The sequence below is a fragment of the Lygodium microphyllum genome, chromosome 2 (assembly GCF_053477565.2).
Source record: "Lygodium microphyllum isolate KBCC chromosome 2, Lygodium_microphyllum_v1.1.10, whole genome shotgun sequence".
NCBI lineage: Eukaryota > Viridiplantae > Streptophyta > Polypodiopsida > Schizaeales > Lygodiaceae > Lygodium > Lygodium microphyllum.
This window is the reverse complement of record NC_141136.1, coordinates 152,382,719-152,403,363: the sequence shown is the minus strand read 5'-3', so window position 1 is coordinate 152,403,363 and position 20,645 is coordinate 152,382,719.

Sequence of the window (20,645 nt, the reverse complement as noted above, 5' to 3'; positions counted from 1 at the left end):
AGTTGCCATGTAAAATCCTTAGTTGATGGCCTTGAATAGTGTAGCAAGAGGAGACTCCCACGTTTGTGCTACAAGGATAAGGTTATGGCTTGGGAATTTAAATAAGAGGAAAATAGACATTGAGGTTAAGAGTTATGGAACAAGGTATTGAAATAGCAGAGGCATGGGAAGAGAATCACCTTGACAACATGAAAATTAGGATTTTCAAAGAGGGCTATAGTAGGGTTTCCTTGGCAGTGACAAAAGGATGGCTAAGAGAGGCTCTGTCTCTCTCTCTCTCTCTCTCTCTCTCTCTAATCATCACAATGTGGTATCAAATTAGGTGATGTCATGGAGATTTATACCTACTTGGATGCTTTTAAGAGACAATTTTAAGCATCTTTATAAACTTTTTAAAGCATTTGGGGTTGAAACATGAAATTTCCATTAAACTAGTGAAAGGGTGAGTAGGAGTGAGAGTGACAAGATATATGGATCTATTATGGAGCAAGCCTTGAGCAACTAGGCTGAGAGGCATAGCATATGATCATGAGGTCATGCTAGTTTTAGAAAAATATATAACACATTGGACCATATTTTCACATTGATAGTGATCATTGATGAAGGTCGAGCATGCAAGAAGAAGATAAATTATTTGTATATCTTTGTAAGGTATTTGATACAATATCAAATCTTAGATTGTGGGGAGGTTACATGATATTAGTGTCATGAGGAAATACAATGGAGTATATATGCCCTATATGAGATAGTGTGACAGGTAGAGTATAGGCCCTTGGGGGTATCTTAGGCTCAATTAATAGCACTATTGGAGTGAAACAATGATATCCACTCTCACCTAGTTTTTTTGGGCTCTACATATATGAGGTATCAAATTATGTTGATTGAGAAGGAGGAACCACTTGGGTAACTAGATATAAGCATCAATTCACATTTCATGGAGAAATTAATAGATATTGTATGATGGTATATATGCTTAGGAGTCACTTTCAAGGGGAAATTTTTTTCTTAAAGAGAGACATCAAAGGCTTGAATAGCACAAGCATTTTCAACATTAGACACACTAGAGAGACAATGTGCACATGTACAATTCCATAAACCATGCACCAAACTATGGCTTTTTGATACACTAGTTACACCCACACTTGTTGAGATATCGAGCTCCACTCGTGATACGCCAGGGTGACCGTTGTGTATTTATGTCACCAACTTGTCAGTTGCAGACGCGGTTGGTACACCGCCCATGAATAATAGCTACATGATAGCTATCCTTATCTACTCTAGTTTGTGGCTGAGTTAGTATGCCACCTTAGTTAGTTGAGTTTGGTTTGAGACCCATATAGAGGGTTCTTCTATTTCTTTGTACAAGAGTTCTTTTGGCTTACACAACTAAGAAGAGGAAAACTGTTTTCAGCCTCCACCCTTGTGTGTCTTCCCCCATTGTGCAAGCAAGAAAGCTTCAAGCGAGACTCCTTCCTTCTCTCCCACAATCTTGACATGGTATCAGAGCCTTGTTCGTGGTAAGGAGCTCAAGAAAGCAAGCCAAGCTCGCGGTGGTCTGGTAAGAGGAGCAGTGTTGCTTTCATTTTCTGTTTTGGGAGCAGATCTCTGCAGGTAGCACAGCCGGAAATTGCAGGAGTGCATTGTCTCAGGTTGAGACGCCCTTCGCGGTGAAGCAAGAGGGCAGTATATGCTGCGGGATAGGGCTTTAGCCCTATGCGACCTTGTTTTTTTTATTTGAGGCCATTTCGGGGCCTGTTTTGCAGACGGAAGTTTTCTGCACGCACTCAGGAAAAGGCTCAGTTTTATGCTGTGCAGCCACTGTTCTACAGGTCGGTGAAAAGTTACTGTAGAAATTGCATCGTATGCTTATGCGCAGAGACATTGGGAGTTTCAGAATCATCCTTGGTTCTTGTTTATGCAAAATCGTCACTAGGAAGTGACTGTGTGGTCAAATACCACTTTCGCCAGTTTTGCAGATTTTCCCTTGTGAGGGTGAAGCTGTGTTTTTTGCAGTGACAGAATTTCTTGCAGTATTCTGTAATGGCGTCTGATTCTCTTTCACAGATTGTCACTGAAAAGCTTGACAAGAACAACTTCCAGGCATGGAAGTTTAGAATGACGAATTTCCTTATGGGAAAAGGATATTGGGAATTTGTTGCAGGAAATGAAGAAGAACCAGTTCTTCCTGATGTTCCCAATCAACAACAAATGCAGGCATTTAAAACATGGCATGAGAGAGCCAGGAAAGTTATGTACTGGCTGTCTATCAGCATTTCAGACTCTATGATTGTGCATATTCAGGATGCAAGTACGCCAAAGGAGGCATGGGATACTTTGTCAAAAATGTATAGAACAAATACGCAAGCCAGGAAAATGCAGCTCAAGCAAGAGTTGCACAATGTGCAAAGAGAAAATATGAGCATCAACGACTACCACATGAAGGTGAAGAAGATTGCAGATGCACTTGCTTCCATTGGGTCGCCAGTGGAAGATGATGATTTAGTTTCCGTGACCTTGAATGGTCTAGGAAAGGATTATGCACAGTTTCGGACATCCATTTCAGTTCGTGAAAGATTTCCTGATTTTGAGGAGTTGATTGCTCTTCTAATTTCTGAGGAGCAGAGAAATGGTGGTGCATCTTCTTCAGGAGGAACTTCAAAAGAAGCTGTCTTCTACTCAAATGCTGGAAGAGGTAGAGGTAGAGGTAGAGGAGGCCGATTTGGAGGCCGTGGTAGAAATCAGAATATGCAGCAAACTCAAGAAAACCAGTCCTATGGAGGAGGACGTGGTAACTCTAGAGGCAGGGGGAGCCAAAGAGGTCGTGGTGGATGGCAAAGAGGTCAAAATGGAAACAGTAATGTTGAATGCTACTACTGTGGCAAAATGGGTCATATGGCTAAAGACTGCTATAAAAAGCAGAATGACATCATGAATGGAAAACTGCAACAAGGGAATTATGCATCTTCTAGTAGACAGGGTGATGACAGAAATGAGCATTTGTTCATGGTGCAGTACATGAACAATTCTGTGACAAGTGCAGAAGAAAGCAATGATGTATGGTATGTTGACTCAGGTGCATCAAACCACATGACAGGTCATGCAGAATGGATGGAGGATGCAAGGAAAATGGAAAAACCAGGATTTGTGGAGACTGGTGATGATACTGCACATCCTATTGTGCAGATTGGAAAAATTCCCTTGTCTATGCAGGATGGGAGAAAGAAATACCTGTCCGATGTATTTCATGTCCCGAATATCACCAAGAATCTGGTTTCTGTCGGTCAAATGGTTGAACAGGGCTTGCAGGTCAGATTTAATCCTCATGGATGCTTTGTTGAGGATATGAAAAATAAAGGTCGCTTGATAGCAAAAGGAAAGAAGAAGGGCAGAATGTTTACGTTGGATGCAGACATGTCTGAATTGAGTGCAGCAATGTTTGCACATGGGACCGGTGTAGTTGCAGATATTGATATCTGGCATAAACGCATTGGTCATGTTAATGTACAGCGACTTAAATCAATGCAGGCCCAAAATATTGTTGCAGGTTTGCCGAAATTCAAGGTTGCAGAAATGCATAAGGTATGTGAAGCCTGTCAGTTTGGAAAACAGGCAAGGAAACCATTTCCTAGACATGTTCAAGAGAGTGAGAAGCCATTGGAATTAATCCACTCTGATGTGTGGACTACTAAAGCTGCATCTCTTGGAGGCTGTCATTATTTTGTCACTTTTATTGATGACTATAGCAGAAAAGTTTGGGTGTATTTTATGAAAAAGAAAAGTGAAGTTTTTGGGCATTTCAAAACTCTTAAAGCTATGGCTGAAAAAGAAACAGGTCTGCAAATAAAATGCCTAAGGTCAGATGGAGGGGGAGAGTACCTCTCAAATGAGTTTGCAAAGTTCTTGCAGGAGCATGGCATAAAGCAGCAATATTCATGCAGTTATACCCCACAACAAAATGGAATTGCAGAAAGGAAAAACAGGCATATTGGAGAGGTATCTCGTGCCATGCTCAATGAAAAAGACTTGCCAGATTTTTATTGGGCTGAAGCAGTTGCTACAGCAGTCTACATAATGAACAGGACTCCCACTGCAGCAATACATGGAATGACTCCAGAGGAGAGGTATACTGGTAGGAAACCAGATATTTCTCACTTGAAAATTTTTGGTTGCATTGCCTATGTACATGTGCCAGATGAGCTGAGATCCAAGTTGGATCCAAAAGCTGAGAAGTGCATCTTTATTGGTTACTCTCTGCAGCAAAAAGGGTATAGATGCTATAACCCTTCTACTCGAAAGTTTACAGTGAGCAGAGATATTGTTTTTGATGAGATGAGTAGCTGGTATAAACCAGTAAATGTGATTGATGATGTAGATGCACAAAATGGTAATGCTGCACAGAATTCACAGCAGCAGTCACAAAATATTAGTGGACCTGGAGCGTCCTCTAGCAGTGGTTCACATTCTTCGCCATGGACAGGCAGATTGAGATCAGGAGAATCTTCTCAAAGCAATGAAGATAGTGGTATGCAGGTATCACGAAAAGGAAAAGAGAAGGTTGATCAGCCCATGTTTGATGTGAATGCAGGTCACTCTTATGTGGATGGTGAATCCAGTGGCTCAGAACAGAGCATTGATGATGAGTTGGGTATTCCTTCTATTGTTACACCTGGAGTAAGGAAGACCAGGGATGTTTTGAGAGCACCTGGGAGTGAACCTACTTTGCGCAGGTCTACCAGAGCTAGGTATCCTGTGGATAGGCTGAAATATGATGGATTTACAGCCATTCACTATGCATATATGGTCAAAGTGATACATGAACCAGAACCCACATCTTTTGAGCAAGCCATGGGAAAAGAAAAATGGGAGAAAGCCATGGATGAAGAAATGGATGCCTTGGAAGCAAATGCTACATGGGAATTGGTACCTTTGCCTAAAGGTAAGAATGCAATTGGCTGTAAGTGGGTTTATAAGGTGAAGCACAATGCAGATGGTTCTGTGAACAGATATAAGGCAAGATTAGTAGTCAAGGGGTATGCACAAACATATGGTATTGACTATGAAGAAACATTCAGTCCGGTTGCAAGGATGGCAACGGTAAGAGCAGTCATTGCTATGGCTGCATCAAAGGGATGGTCTTTACATCAGATGGACGTAAAGAATGCCTTCTTGCATGGTGATTTGCAAGAAGAGGTCTATATGGAGCAGCCACCAGGTTATGTGCATGCTGTTCATCCTGAGTTTGTTTGCAGGTTGAAGAAAGCCTTGTATGGCTTGAAGCAAGCACCTAGAGCATGGTCTGACAAGATAGGATAGTATCTTGTCACTATTGGCTTTCAGATTTCCAAGGCAGATTTCTCCCTTTATGTGAGAAAAACAAAGAAAGGTATTATGCTACTTGTCATTTATGTTGATGATTTGATTATGACAGGTGACAGTGATGAAGATATCCTTCATGTGAAAATGCTATTGAAGCAGAAGTTTGAGATGAAGGATTTGGGAGAGCTGCGTTATTTCTTGGGCATTGAGGTGATTAGATCACCAAGTGGGATACAGCTCTTGCAGAGGCAGTATGGATTGGACATGCTGTCCAAATATGGGATGACAGGCTGTAAGCCTATTTCAGTTCCTTTGGAGCAGAATGTGAAGCTGAGCACAGATGCAGGTGAGCTTCTGGAAGACCCTACTATGTACAGACGCATAGTAGGAAGTTTGATTTATATGACTATTACCAGGCCAGATCTGAGCTATGCTGTTGGATTGGTAAGTCAGTTTATGCAGGCTCCAAGGAAACCACATTTGGATGCGGCTAGACGCATACTTAGGTATGTGAAATCCACATTGCAGTATGGACTATTTTATGAGACTGGGGTTCAGATACAGTTGCATGGATACACTGATGCTGATTGGGCTGGTAGTATTTCTGATAGACGATCTACCAGTGGATATGTGTTCTCTTTTGGGAGTGCTGCAGTCACTTGGAGCAGCAAGAAACAGCCTACAGTTGCCTTGTCAAGCACAGAGGCTGAGTACAGGGGTGCAGCAATGGCTGCATGTGAGGTAGCTTGGTTGCATAAGCTACTTTATGATATGCATCAGTCTATAGATGGGCCAGTTGTCATTTATTGTGACAACATGAGTAGTATACACTTGGCAAATAACCCAGTCTATCATGCTAGAACAAAGCACATTGAGGTGCATTATCACTATGTGCGAGAGAGGGTTTTACTAGGTCTTATTGATCTAGTTTATGTCAGCACAGAGGATCAGGTAGCTGACATATTCACGAAGGCATTGGGCGCAGAGAAGCTGCGCAAGTTCAGAGACCTGCTTGGTGTGCAGGAATTGGGATTGAGCTCGAGGGGGAGTGTTGAGATATCGAGCTCCACTCGTGATACGCCAGGGTGACCGTTGTGTATTTATGTCACCGACTTGTCAGTTGCAGACGCGGTTGGTACACCGCCCATGAATAATAGCTACATGATAGCTATCCTTATCTACTCTAGTTTGTGGCTGAGTTAGTATGCCACCTTAGTTAGTTGAGTTTGGTTTGAGACCCATATAGAGGGTTCTTCTATTTCTTTGTACAAGAGTTCTTTTGGCTTACACAACTAAGAAGAGGAAAACTGTTTTCAGCCTCCACCCTTGTGTGTCTTCCCCCATTGTGCAAGCAAGAAAGCTTCAAGCGAGACTCCTTCCTTCTCTCCCACAATCTTGACAACACTCTGTTATGGGACGGCTATTTGGGGACCAAGCCTCTATCACACAAGGAGACAACCATTGATAGATCATGAAGGATTAGAGAGGAATTTCTATGATGGATGTGAGCATGTGGAGAGGCTATTGTTCAAACATGATATGAGCAAATATATGATATCATGTATGATATGAGCAAAGAACTCAACCTTGCATGAGATCATGAGAGCAATGATGTCATCACCTATGGTGGTTGTGTCAAGAATCGCATGGTGGGGGGACTTGCTTGAGCTACTGCGCCAAGCACATGCTGTATACACAAGAGGAAGCTCACTCAAGAACACAAGAAGATAGATGGAGGCCAAAACGTTTTCTTGCTAGTTTCTTCTTCTTCTTCCACACACAATACAATGTACACAAAGTATAGATAAGATACAACATAAAGGAAAGTGGCCTACTAAGTCAAACAGTGCATAACCGACTACACTAATCAACTGGCGCTATGTCTTTGCTAGTTGTAGGTAGGTGTAACAAACTAAATATAATAAACGATAAGTTAGTGGCCATGTGAGTATCATAATGACCACGAACGTGCTAAGTGTAGACGTGCGGACTCATCTAGCCAGGCGGTCCATCATCAATGTCCGCACGTGCTGACACTCCCCCTCAAGCTCAAATCTATCTTTGCAACTCCAAGTAAGCTTCGAAACTTTCGAAGCTTCTCTGCACCCAATGCCTTTGTGAAAATGTCAGCTATTTGATCCTATGTGCTGACATATACCAAGTCAATCTCTCCTGCAAGTACCTTCTCTCTCACAAAGTGGTAGTGCACCTCAATGTGTTTTGTCCTAGCATGGAACACTGGATTCCTAGCTAGATATATGCTGCTCATGTTGTCATAATGAATGACAACTGGACCATCTCCCTACACATCCAAATCACCTAATAAATTTTGCAGCCATACCACCTCACATGCTGCCATAGCAACACCTCTATACTCAGCCTCTGTACTCGATAAAGCAACTATAGGTTGCTTTTTGCTGCTCCATGTAACTGCTGCACTACCAAGGAAAAACATGAATCCACTTGTAGATCTTCTATCCGACATGCTACCATCCCAATCTGCATCTGTGTATCCAAAGACCTATACATCCTTACCTGCCTCATAAAAAAGTCCATAATGTAAAGTGGACTTCACATACCTCAATATACATCTAACTGCATCCAAATGAGGCTTTCTAGGCATCTACATAAACTGACTGACAAGAGCAACAACATAGCTCAAGTCTGGCCTTGTGATAGTCATGTAAATCAAACTCCCTACTATCCTTCTAAACATAGTAGTGTCTTCTATCTCATCCCCAACATCAGCACTCAACTTCAAATTTTGCTCCAATGGTACCGACAGAGGCTTACATGCTGTCATACCATACTTGGATAACATATCCAAGCCATACTGCCTTTGGGACAGCCATATACCATCATCACATCTGATCACCTCAATACCAAGAAAGTATCTCAACTCACCCAAATCTTTCATCTCAAACTTCTTTTTCAAGAAGTCCTTAACTTCAACAATCCCATTGTCACTGTCACCTGTAATGATCAAGTCATCCACATAGATGACTATGATGACCAAACTTGCATCTCTCTTTCTCACATAAAGTAATGATTAGCATTAGAAATACAAAATCCAATATTGACAAGATACTCTCCAATCTTGTCAGATCATGCTCTAGGTGCTTGCTTCAGCCCATAGAGCACCTTCTTTAACCTGCACACATATGTGGGATGCTCTAAATCCTCATAACCTACTGGCTGCTCCATATACACTTCTTCTTGCAATTCACCATGCAATAATGCATTCTTAATATCCATTTTCTGCAAACTCCAACCTTTGGCTATTGCCAAGGCAATATCACACCTAATAGTTACCATCCTAGCAACTGGACTGAATGTCTCTTCATAATCTATGCCATATGTTTGAGCATAGCCTTTTGCAACCAGCCTAGCCTTATACCTGCTAATTGAACCATCTGCATTATGATTGACTTTGTAAACCCACTTACAACCAATAGCTTTCTTACCCTTAGGTAAGGGTACCAAATCCCAAGTCATATTGGCTTCTAATGTAGCCATCTCCTCATCCATTGCTGCATCCCAATGAGCATAACCAACAGCATCCTCAAAACAAGTGGGCTCAACATCCTCAACTAGTTTCACCATATAAGCATAATGGTGAGTTGCATAACCCTCAAAACCAAATCTTTTAATAGGGTATTTGACCCTACTAGATCTGCGTAACACCGGATCACTCAATGGAGCCTATGAGCTCTCTGTACACCTGGTGTCCTGATTGAAGGAATACCAAGCTCTTCATCCAAACTCTCTAAACCACTGGAATCTCCGTCAAATCTCAAATGACTGATAGATGCATCATTACCATCCAACACTTTCTTCTTTCCTTTGTCCTTCCCTGTAGCACTTATAGATCCACCTGAAGATGTGGGGCTACTCCTTAGTCTTCCAGACCAAGGGCTCACTGTAGGTGTAGTACCAGATGATGTTTCTGGTCCACTAAGACTCCGTGATTCTTGTTTATCTTTCTGCACATAGCTATCCTGATCATTATCATCATCCAAAACATCACCAGCAGGTGTATACCAACTTCCCATCTCATCAAAGATAACATCCCTGCTCACTTTGAACTCACCTATGAGACATGGTTATAACAGTGATACCCTTTCTGCTCTAAAGAGTATCCAATAAAAACACATTTTTCTGCCTTTGGATCAAGCTTCTTCTGTAGCTCATCTGGCACATGAACATATACAACACAGCCAAATACCTTCAAGTGCAATACATCATCAGGCTTCTTGCTAGTAATCAGGAGTTATCCCATGAATTGCAGCTGTGGGAGTTCTGTTCATAATGTAAACAGCAGTATGGACAGCCTCAGACCAAAAATGTTTAGGTATATTCTTTTCAGCCATTAATGCCCGTGCAACTTCTGCAATATGCCTGTTTTTTCTTTTTGCAACATCATTTTGCTGTGGGGTATACTTGCAAGTAAATTGCCTCTTTATCCCATGAGTCCTCAAGAAGCCATTGAACTCATTAGAGAGGTACTCTCCCTCTCCATCTGATCTCAAGCACTTTACTTTTAAGCATGTTTCCGTTTCAACAGCTGCCTTAAAAGATTTGAAGTGCTCAAACACATCTTTCTTCATGAAGTATACCCATAACTTTCTTGAACAATCATCAATAAATGTGACAAAGTATTTGCTGCCACCAAGAGATACATTCTATGTAGGCCCCCAAACATCTGTATGTACTACATCAAGTATATTTATGCTCACTTCTCTATCATGCGAGAAGGATTGTCTTGCCTGCTTACCGAATTGGCATGCTTCACAGACTTTATGTAATTCTACAACTCTAAAAGAGGGCAACCCTGTAACCAATCCTCTGGATTGCATTAATTTCAGCCTTTGCACATTTGCATGTCCAATACGTTTATGCCATATTTTAATATCTACAACTACTCCTTTTCCTTTAGCATACATAGCAGCATCCATTGCAGGAATTCCAGTATCTAAAGTGAACATTCGGCCAACTCTACTTCCTTTTGTGACCAACCTGCACTTATCATTAAAGTCTTCTACAAAGCAACCTTTTGCATTGAATTGGACCTGCAGCCCCTGCTCTACCATTTGGCCAACAGATATTAGATTCTTTGTAATTGATGGCACATGTAATACATCTGTCAAACTCCTTGTCTAGCCATCATACAAGGACAAGGGAACCTTTCCAATGTGTGAAATTGGGTGGCATGAATCATCACCCGTCTGCACATAACCTAGATTTTGTAAGTCTTGCATCTCTCCAAACCATTCAACATGACTGGTTATATGATTAGATGCACTTGAATCGACATACCATACATCATCATGTCCCCTTTCCTGTAACTGCATTCATCATATGCTACATAACAAACAGACGCTCATTTTTGTCTTCATTCTGTCGTGAAGACGATGCATAGTTTCTTTGCTGCAATTTACCACTATGAATATCATCATTCTTTGCATAGCAATGGGCTGCAATATGGCCTATTTTGCCACAATAATGGCAAACAATAGCAGAATTTCCAGAACCTCTATTCTGCCACCCATCTCTTCCTCTAGAGCTCCCCCTGTCTCTAAAGTTTCCTTTGTCTCCAAAAACCTGCATTTCACCAAACTGTTGATTGAACCTGTTTTGCTGGTTATCGCCAGCACGTCCCATACCACGACCTCTCGAAAAGGATCTACCACGTCCCCTTCCTGAACTCGAGTAAAATGCTTAGACCTGTTCACCATTTCTTTCAGACGAATCACCCTACATATTGATCTCTCTAGTAATCATGAGAGAGATCAGCTCATCAAAATCTGGAAATGGCTTCCGTACATATACTGAAGTAACAAATTATTTCCATGCCTTCTCATTGTTAAGGCCACTCAAAGTGGATGAAACCAAATCATCATCATCTAGCATCGCATCAATTTCTGCTAAAGCATTTGCAATGCTCCTCACCTTCAACACATACTCATTGATAGACATTTTCCCTTTCTTCAAGGCATTCAACTCTTGCTTGAGTTGAATCTTTTGTGCCTTTGTATTTACTGAAAATATGCTCTCAAAAATTGTCCAAGCTGCATGTGAAGTTTCTGCATTCCTGATATGTCCCAGCATAGTATTATCAATAACTGCAGATAGCTAGTACATCATCTTTTTGTCTTCGCATTCCACTCTTTCCATGCTTTTAACTCATTTGCAGTCAAGGGATACCAAGCTCTGGCTCCTTTTCTTCACCTGAAACAAATTCATAAAGGCCCTTTCCTATGAGGAAGTTCGTCACAAGGAACTTCCATGAAGGGTAGTTGTTCTTGTCGAGCTTCTCAATAATGGGATTTCCACTATTCTATGCCATTATCACAAACAAGGATGTAACATAGCAAGCTAGTCTTCTGCAATCTTCCACAACACGTGCACAACAATACACCAAGCAACCTTTTTCACTGATTGCTCAATAGTACATGTAATTTGCAACCTGTTTGCAGATAAACCTTATGTTTTCTTCTTGAAAAAACCTCAAAAACTACAGATTTGCAATCTGTAACCTACGCACCCACTTTCGGTCAATATAGCCGAAATCATAGTGTACCCTGAAATTGCTGTCTTGTGGCTCTAAAACGGGGCCTGAAACCACCTCAAACGCCCAAAATAACTGCGGTAAGCCCTAAAGGGCTTGTCTAAAGAATACACAGTGATCTGCTTGCACACCAAATCTCACAGCAATCTGAGATTTTTGCTCGACCCTGCTTTTGGTGCCTCCATAAGCACTATCCAAGAGAGAGAGTGGAAGAATGGGAGAGCTTCTTACCCGTTGCTTGCTTGCTCGAACCTTGCTTCTTCTCCTTTACCTCAGCCTTCAAAATCAGCCTCTCTCAGTGGTGCGGCTCTGATACCATGTCAAGAATCGCGTGGTGGGGGGATTTGCTTGAGCTGTTGCACCAAACACACACTATATACACAAGAGGAAGCTCACTCAAGAACACAAGAAGAGAGATGGAGGCCAAAACGTTTTCTAGCTGGTTTCTTCTTCTTCTTCCACACACAATAAAATGTACACAAAGTATAGATAACATACAATATAAAGAAAAGTAGCCTACTAAGTCAAACAGTGCATAACCGACTACACTAATCGACTGGTGCTATGTCTTTGCCAGCTGTAGGTAGGTGTAACAAAATAAATATAATAAGTGATAAGTTAGTGGCCATGTGAGTATCATAATGACCACAAACATGCTAAGTGTAGACGTGTTGACTCATCTAGCCAGGCGGTCCATCATCAATGTCGGTACGTGTTGAGCTTGCCATCTCAACAGGTTGAGCTTCCTCAAGATAGACACTTATGGCTACCATAGCACTCATCTAGCAAGATACATGTATGAGCTTGCATGGTTTGCAAATGGATAGACTACTCTCCTATATGACTTGGATTTCCCTAGACGTGAAGTTAATCACATTGTGATTAGAGTAGAAATATTGAGGCTAAAAATTGAGAGGACTTGGATTAAAACCCTTTCTCCACATGGCATGAGGATGGCACACTACCAGAGTCACTTCCTTCATCTCTCTAAGGATGGGTTTCAAGCTATATTGATAACCAGCCACATGGGTAACTTTTGGGTAGATCCATACCTAAACACATCATATAAGGATTGAGATAGGAAGATGGGATGGTATGGAGAGAGAATGTATCATGTGCTAACTTTGTGTGAGAGAGATAGAGATAATGGAGCATTACATTTGTTGATGTACAATATACTATAGTAACCAAGGAAAATACCATTGTTTGTCATCAGGAGTTTGGCTCTATACAACATGTGATCTAGTTTGAGGACCAAAGGTGTTTGTTGGGATTCTTTCTCTTAGAGCTTCAGAGGCATAGAGCAGCTATTCTACAGATAGGAGCTCCCACAAACAACGCCACCCAGGCAAAGGGTTGTTGCTAACTTTCTTGCTACTACTACACAATCTAGTATGAGATCAGACACCATTGTTGATAGATAACTAGCAACAAGGAGACATCATAGAGTAGGCTCATCTTTAGGAAGTATTTCCCTGAATAGAGTAGTGGCACTTAGTTAAGCAAAACATCCATGTCCACCTAGGAGGAGACCTAGTCACCCTTATCACAAATAGATTAGAGCTATCATTGAGTGCCAAAGGAGATGGATGCCAAGGCATCTTAACCACATAGAGATACATCTCCACTTGAGAAGAGATACTTCACTAAGGAAAAAAACATTTCTATCATTTCTATTTTCTTCTTTTCTTCCCTATTGTAATATCATTATTTTCATAGGCATAACTTTTACATTTTAAAATGAGAGATGCATGTCATTGTATGTATTAGTTTGGTGTCATAGGCCACATTGGCATTTTAAAGATATTAATATACTTTTATTTTTTTTCTTTTTCTTCTTCTTCTCTTCCCTTCTCTTCTCTCCCCTAAGAAATTCTCTCTCTCTCTCTCTCTCTCTCTCTCTCTCTCTTTCTCTTTGCTTTTCTTCTATCTTTTCCTCTATCTTCGTCCCCCTTTTTTCCTCTCTCTCTCTCTCTCTCTCTCTCTCTCTCTCTCTCTCTACCTATTTTCCTCTATCTTTTTCTCTTTCTCCCTTCCCCTTCCCCCTCTCTCTCTCTCTCTCTCAAACCAAAAATAACATTGTTACAATCATATTTTACAAAGAAAAATGAAATTCTCTCTCTTCATAATACCCTCTCTCTCTCTCTAAACACTAATTTCTCAACATTGAAACAAAAGAAATTTAAAAAAAATGACAAGTGACATTTCTCCTTTTTCGTGTGTGTGTGTGTGTGTGTGTGTGTGTGTGTGTGTGTGTGTGTGTGTGTGTGTGCTTTGTCACATTTATTCATGCTCTGATGCCTCTAAACTCCACATCATTGCTATTTTGCTAGGCCTTGCCACTCCCTCTTTTGCTTGCATTTCTAGTGCAACTCCTCTTCCATTGCATGCCCTTGGGTCTCCCTTTGCCTCCTTTCACAAACCCTTGAGAGGTCCATCCCTTTCGTTGCATCAATGCGGATTACCTCGAGAATTGTTGATAGAGTTTTTCAAGCATTTGTAATTCGTAAATTGATTGGATGGCGCATCGCCCGTGTTCCTTTTAGCATTAACAAAAGTATTAACAAAGAGGATTCATCTATCTATTTTTGCATATCTTACTAAATTTCGGTCTCTCACATGCCACCCCTGTTATATTGAGAGAGCGAAGAGAGGAGACCCTTGACATAGGGTCACACATTGCACCATTCTTTGCATGTCAACTATGTGTTGTTCCTTCCACTTACCACTGTCATTTGTGGTCTATACCTTTGCCCATCACCACACCCATTGACTTATATATATATATATATATATATAGAGAGGCAATGAGCCTATTGCTGACACATATGCATGTTTCACTTGCCTCGCTGCGCGCACACGCGCGGGCGCACACGCGCGCGCGCACACGCGCGCGCGCACACGCGCGCGCGCACACGCGCGCGCGCACACGCACACCACACACGCGCACACGCACACACACACACACACACACACACACACACACACACACACACAGATGGCAACATTTGTACTATCCATGCCCACCCTTGGTTCCCCCATCCTCCTATTCCACAAAGAGAGAAAGAGAGGAGGGGAGAGGTAGGCTTGTTTTTCCATCTTATTGATTCCTTTGTAAGATCCACAAAATCTTCTTATACTTCCCTAAGGATACTGAGATCTTGTTGTAGAAAAACCATGTCTCCTTCCTCCTTCATGGTAGGCACTATCCTTTGGGGATTTGAGTAGGACTTCTACTAGTCTTGGGTAGTCTTGATGTCATGATACATGGCTTAAACAACTTGGCCTATTTCTTCAAGAGGCTTTAAGAGCTTCCACCTTGGGAGTGAGATCTTGAAAACTCAATGGTGTATGACATTTTTGCCCATATGGAACTCAAAATGGGGACTTCTTGATCATTTCCTAGTAGTTAGCATTATAGACAAATTCTATAAGAGGTACATATTCAATATACTATCTTGACTCTTTATCATAGTAGGATCTTTTTATCTTACCTTGTTTCTTGTTTGAGATTCCACATTTGAGTAACTTTGGCCATGAGTAGTCCACAATCCTTGTCATAGGGAATGGAATGCAATACAAAATTTAGGGTAGGGTTGTTAGGTATGGATATAGGTCATGAAGGACTTGCCAAGTTTCCCATTCAAGTTGCTCCAATCTAAATAGCATTGGTGGTTGGCTACTTTGTTCTCAATGGCCACATGTATAACCCCTTGTTTAATTTCTTCTCCCAAAGTAACTCTTTTTCTTTTGGCTAGTCTATCATAGAGTTTGCCCAGCCACTCTTTTGTCCATGGCCACTGGAGTTATTGCCCTTTTTATGGCCTCGTTTGGATTGGTAGTATTGATTATCATTCTCCTAGGATAGTTTAAGAAATTAGCTCTTAATTTTCTAGTCTTTTCATATTGGTAGCACTACTTATTGCTTAGCCCATTAGGGCCTTGAGTAAAAGCATTAGCTTGCTCATTCCCTCTAACATTGTTTGTATTGGCTCCATGGTTTGGATAGTCTCTTTCATAGTTATTGTCTATTGTGAACTTTATTTTCCCATTCCAAGCATTTTCTTTGGCTATGGGTGAGATGCACCCACCTAATGGGAAACCCAAGAAATAATGTTGGGTACTTGCCTACGAGTCACTTGTCCTAAGCATCTCCACCTAGATCTGATGGAATGCATGGGCTTAGATAATTAGGTAGCTTCTAGGTCTATCTCGCATGGAGCATCTAGATTGATCCACAAGGATCAACTTGAGGTTCCTAATGGCTCAACTATGGTTGCTAAAATCATTCTAGCATTAGGTTAAGAAAGCCACTTGTGTGATCAATCAAAAATCAAAGCAAGCATGTACCACACTTGGTTTAGTGAGAGTGAGAAATGAGGGAGAGTAGAACATTGATCCCTCAACCCATAAGTTAGTCTCACACTAGTCCCCTAAAATGGTGCTATGTTGGGTTTTAATACCTCGATCCTAAAAAGTGAGCATTTAGCTCTAAATCTAGTTATTGAGAAGTTAGTCAACTAATTGAGTCCACCCAACCATTGGACAATTCCCATAAGGAAAGTCATCCTCATACTTTGTACACCCACATCCAAAACATCTTTATTTTTTTAGTTAGGATCCCAACACATTTAGTTTGGACATTCAAAATCAACTTCCTTAATCAACCCTTTAGCTCAACTTCATTTCATGCCTTTAGCACATACACAAAAATTCTTAAATTTTCTTTATTTTCAAATAATTGTTACTTTAAACAAAGTAGATTCAATGGTCACCTACCATCAATAAAAAAATTGGCTTTGAAAAATTTTTCCCTATACAAAGCCCTGGCTCTAGGCTAACACAACCCTATATTGAGCCAAAATAACTCTAGATAGCTATTCGATATCGAGTACACTATTTTGAATTGAAACTATCAATTTGAGTTGCCCTGGATAGAATAGCTGATATTGAGCAAACCACTCTAGATTGAAACTAAACCACCCTTATATAGAATTGGGTCTTCCAATACCCATAGACATTAGACCATGTATGGTTCTATCTTTATCTTAGGTCTAGCATGAGTGTAGGAGTCTCTCACTCGATCACCAAGACCCATAGACCGCTTCTTGTTTTAAGCATTTCAAGCAAGTGCAATGGCTACATCTCACATAGCCATATGCGCTCTCACACCTATGAGTGTAGTGATCTTACCTCCATGATCGATCAAGTTGCCTTCTCTCTCAAGCATTCCGATAGCTCCACGATCCAAGGTGTAAGCTCCAACAAGCTCAATCCTCGAGTTCCAAGCTTCATGCTTCATTTCCATGTGTAAGAGAAATGAAGATCAAGAAGAGAGGATAAGATAAAGAGCTTCTCCACCACGGTTCCTCACCCTCACACACTCACTCCCTCAGATTCACACTCCCTCTCTCAAGCACAAGCACAAGTAAGCAAGAGTAAGAAGAAGAAGAAGAAGAAGAAGAAGAAGAAGAAGAGGAAAGCTACTATTGGCCACACAAAAGAATGAGCTTCTCTATTCAATTGGCTTTTATACATGCCCTAATCCCTTTTGGGAACCTACTCTTTTTTACATGATTGGCCATTTTAGCGTGGGTTCTCTTTTGCTATTCCCTTTTATTTACATTGTGGCTTCACCCATACCCATCTACTCTTTACAAATTGCACAAGAGAGAGCCTAGCGCTCTTTTACAAAGATTTAGGGGCGCCTTTGTACTTTAAAATGTGCCTCTTCCCTTTTTGCACTCGCCTTGGGTTTTTAAGGTGTCTTTATGCTTTTGGCATTTTTCCCTCTTGTTTCTGCTGTCAGCCCGCCTTTTTCCACTTTTCCCTATAATTTAAAATTTTATTTTGCCTCTTTCTTTTTTATTTTTTTGCCTTTATTGCATTGGGATTAACATTACCTCCTTTTTAGTCGAGTGCTTGTCCCATAGTACTCGTGGGCTTTGTTGATGAAGGCTTGGGTGGTTGAAGGGTTGTCATGGAGGTTGATGATGGGGCCTTGCCGGGATTGGACATGGAGAAGAAGCATCTCAAAATGGTTGAGGTTGTGGAGATCGAGAGTGGATTGAGTGGGTGATGGGGCCTTCAAAGTTGATGGGTTTTCATGGTTAGTTGAATTCACCTGAAAAGGAAAAGCAGTGCACTACCTAGGGGGTGTGTCTACCTCTATGCAAGTGGATCTAGGAGTTGGGGTGTTGTCCCACACTTGAGGACCTAGTTCCCTTAATAAAGAGGAGGTGATGTGGGTGTAGCTTAGGGAGGCAGGTCTAACCATAGGTGAGTGTGACCTCCCCAGGTGTGTCTTGCCCCCTTGATGAGCCCTAAGTGTGAAGTGGGGGGAAAAAAGGGACTAGGGGTTTAGGCATGGAGCCGGCTAACCGAGGCCACTGGACAGACCTATCGTGAAAACCCCTAGGTATAGTGGTTGTGGCACTCTCATGTTATAGTGGACTTCATTTATTCTTTTCCTTTTTTCTCATTTTCTCTTTTCTTTTTCGTTTCTTTTCTTTTCTTCTTTTTTATTTATTTTCTTTTTTCTTTCCTTTCCTTTCTTTTTCTTTTTGGTACAATTAGGAGGAGACAAGCTAAATGTCATCCTCATGCTCTTTAGGAGCTTAATGAGGGGGACCTAAGGGATTTGCTAAGGAATGCAAGGATTAGCATGTAGCCCTTCTTATTAATCCTTACATTGAGTGGGATAGTAGAGATGAAAGGATGGTTACATTTTGAGAACCTACTATCACTCACATCTTCTACGAGACATGCAAAATGCTGGCAAGAGAGTGGCCCTTACCGATCATTGCATAGCTATCTATTCTGGTATTGACGTTAAAGTAGAGTGGTGGTAGGTTCTCTTGGGCTATTGGTCTTTGTTTTAGTAGAATTCACAAGAGACGGAGGTAATTACATGTGGTAAGGAAGGTGGGGTTAGGTAATTCCATCTAAGAAGTAAGTGATGGAAGGTCGGAGGTCTTGAGATCCAAAAACAAGGCACTCTTCAAGGATGGAGGCGTTGACATTATATATCAAAGGGAAGTGGTACTAGGTGCCATGCTTCCCCTGGTCAAAATCCACACTGTGGCACCTCGAGTAAGCCATGTAGGTGGGCTCATTCCTTTCATATGGGAGACTATTACAAAAGGCCATCCATGCCTCAAAATTGTTGTCCTAGATCTTTCGGTGCCATTTAGGCTGGGACTCATAGCCTTTGACTTTTGTTGGCTCCTCCATCACCTTATTCTCCCAATATTGGTCAAGTTTTCTCCTCCACAATGTGGAATTTTTGACTCTCTCATCTTGCTACCACTTTCTTAGCCTCTTGGAGATTTGTATGACCCCTTCAACCACTTGTGGAGGTAGCACCTTGTTCAGAGCATCAGGGTAGAAGAATTCAAATTCAAATGTTGTGCACTTGTTCCCCCACTACTCCCAGTGATTCAACTCCCATGCCTAGTTGATTGGCAGTTCCTCAATTTGCAGCATTTGTACATTGGGTGTTGCTTGTGTCCTGGCACTAAATTTTGTGTTTGTGAGATTGGCTAATTCCATGTGTTCTCTTTTTGCCTCGATTATTCTTTCCATGGCAACTGGGTCTTCTTCTTGGCCGTCTGCTTCTTTTGATGAAGGCAGGGATGCACTCTGTTCAGAAAACTGTCCTTCGAGGTTGTCAAGTGGCTTCAAATTAGGGCCTTCCTCTATTCATGGTTTTGCTTGGGTGGTTGTGGTTGGTTGTTCCTGGTGTCCTAGGTCTCCAATTCTCCTAGCTGCTCTAAGTCTTCTCTGGAGAGCCCTGCTTACAGCAGAATCTACATTTGTTACTCTAGACTTGGGCTTGAGCTAGTTCTAGGGATGTGTTCTTGGAGCCCATACTTTATGGCTCTTCTTATGATTTTTAGTTTCTTCTTTAGGCCTTCTATATTGTCCTCATCTCCTGCCTCGAGCTACATGAAGCATAGTATTTAGAAAGGCTTATTGTTGGACCTCTAGCCCTGCCTCATCTGCTGCTTCGGCCCTTGCCTTTGCCATGATCCTTCCACTTTCTACAGGGCAAGGCATTCGGCTAGGTCCTTGACTCTGCCAAGATTTTTCTCTTCTAGGCCTCAGCCTTCTCCTCCATCTTGCCTTGACTCAACTCTATAGCTCTTGTGACAGTGTTGTCACCACCTCTTCTTGTTCTTTCCATATTGACAACATTTTTATATTGTCTTGTTTATGGTGATTCAACTCTTCTTGTAGTCTTTCTTGCTCTTGGAGAGTCTCAAGGAGTTGGTTCTCTACCTCTAGAAGATTTTTGGTTGACTCGTTCTTTTGGGCCTTGGACTCCTGCAAATCCTTGAGCAGTTATTCCTTTTTCCTTCTCTCTTTATGGTATTGTGCATGAGCTTGAGTTTTCCCTCTTTCTTCAGTTGCTCAAGGACCTCTTCCATGTCCTTCTATCCTTGCATGAGACTTGAAAAATCCATTTCCAAGCTCATTTCATCCTCTACCTTCTCCAACTGGAGCTCCTCAACTTGCTCTTTTGTCCTTTGCCCTACTGGAGTTCTTGTGTGCCGCCTTCTTCTTTTCTCACCTCCACCTCCTTCTTTGCTTCTAACTCCTTTTTCAAGTCATTTAGCTTCCTCTAATAAACATTCATCTACTTTGTCTTCTTGAGTTGATAGGCAACAAACACCTCTTTTCCAATCTTCAGCTCTGCCATAGCAGCCTTTCTTTCCTCTTTCATATTTTCTAGCTCTCCTTGGAGCTCCTGTACATATTC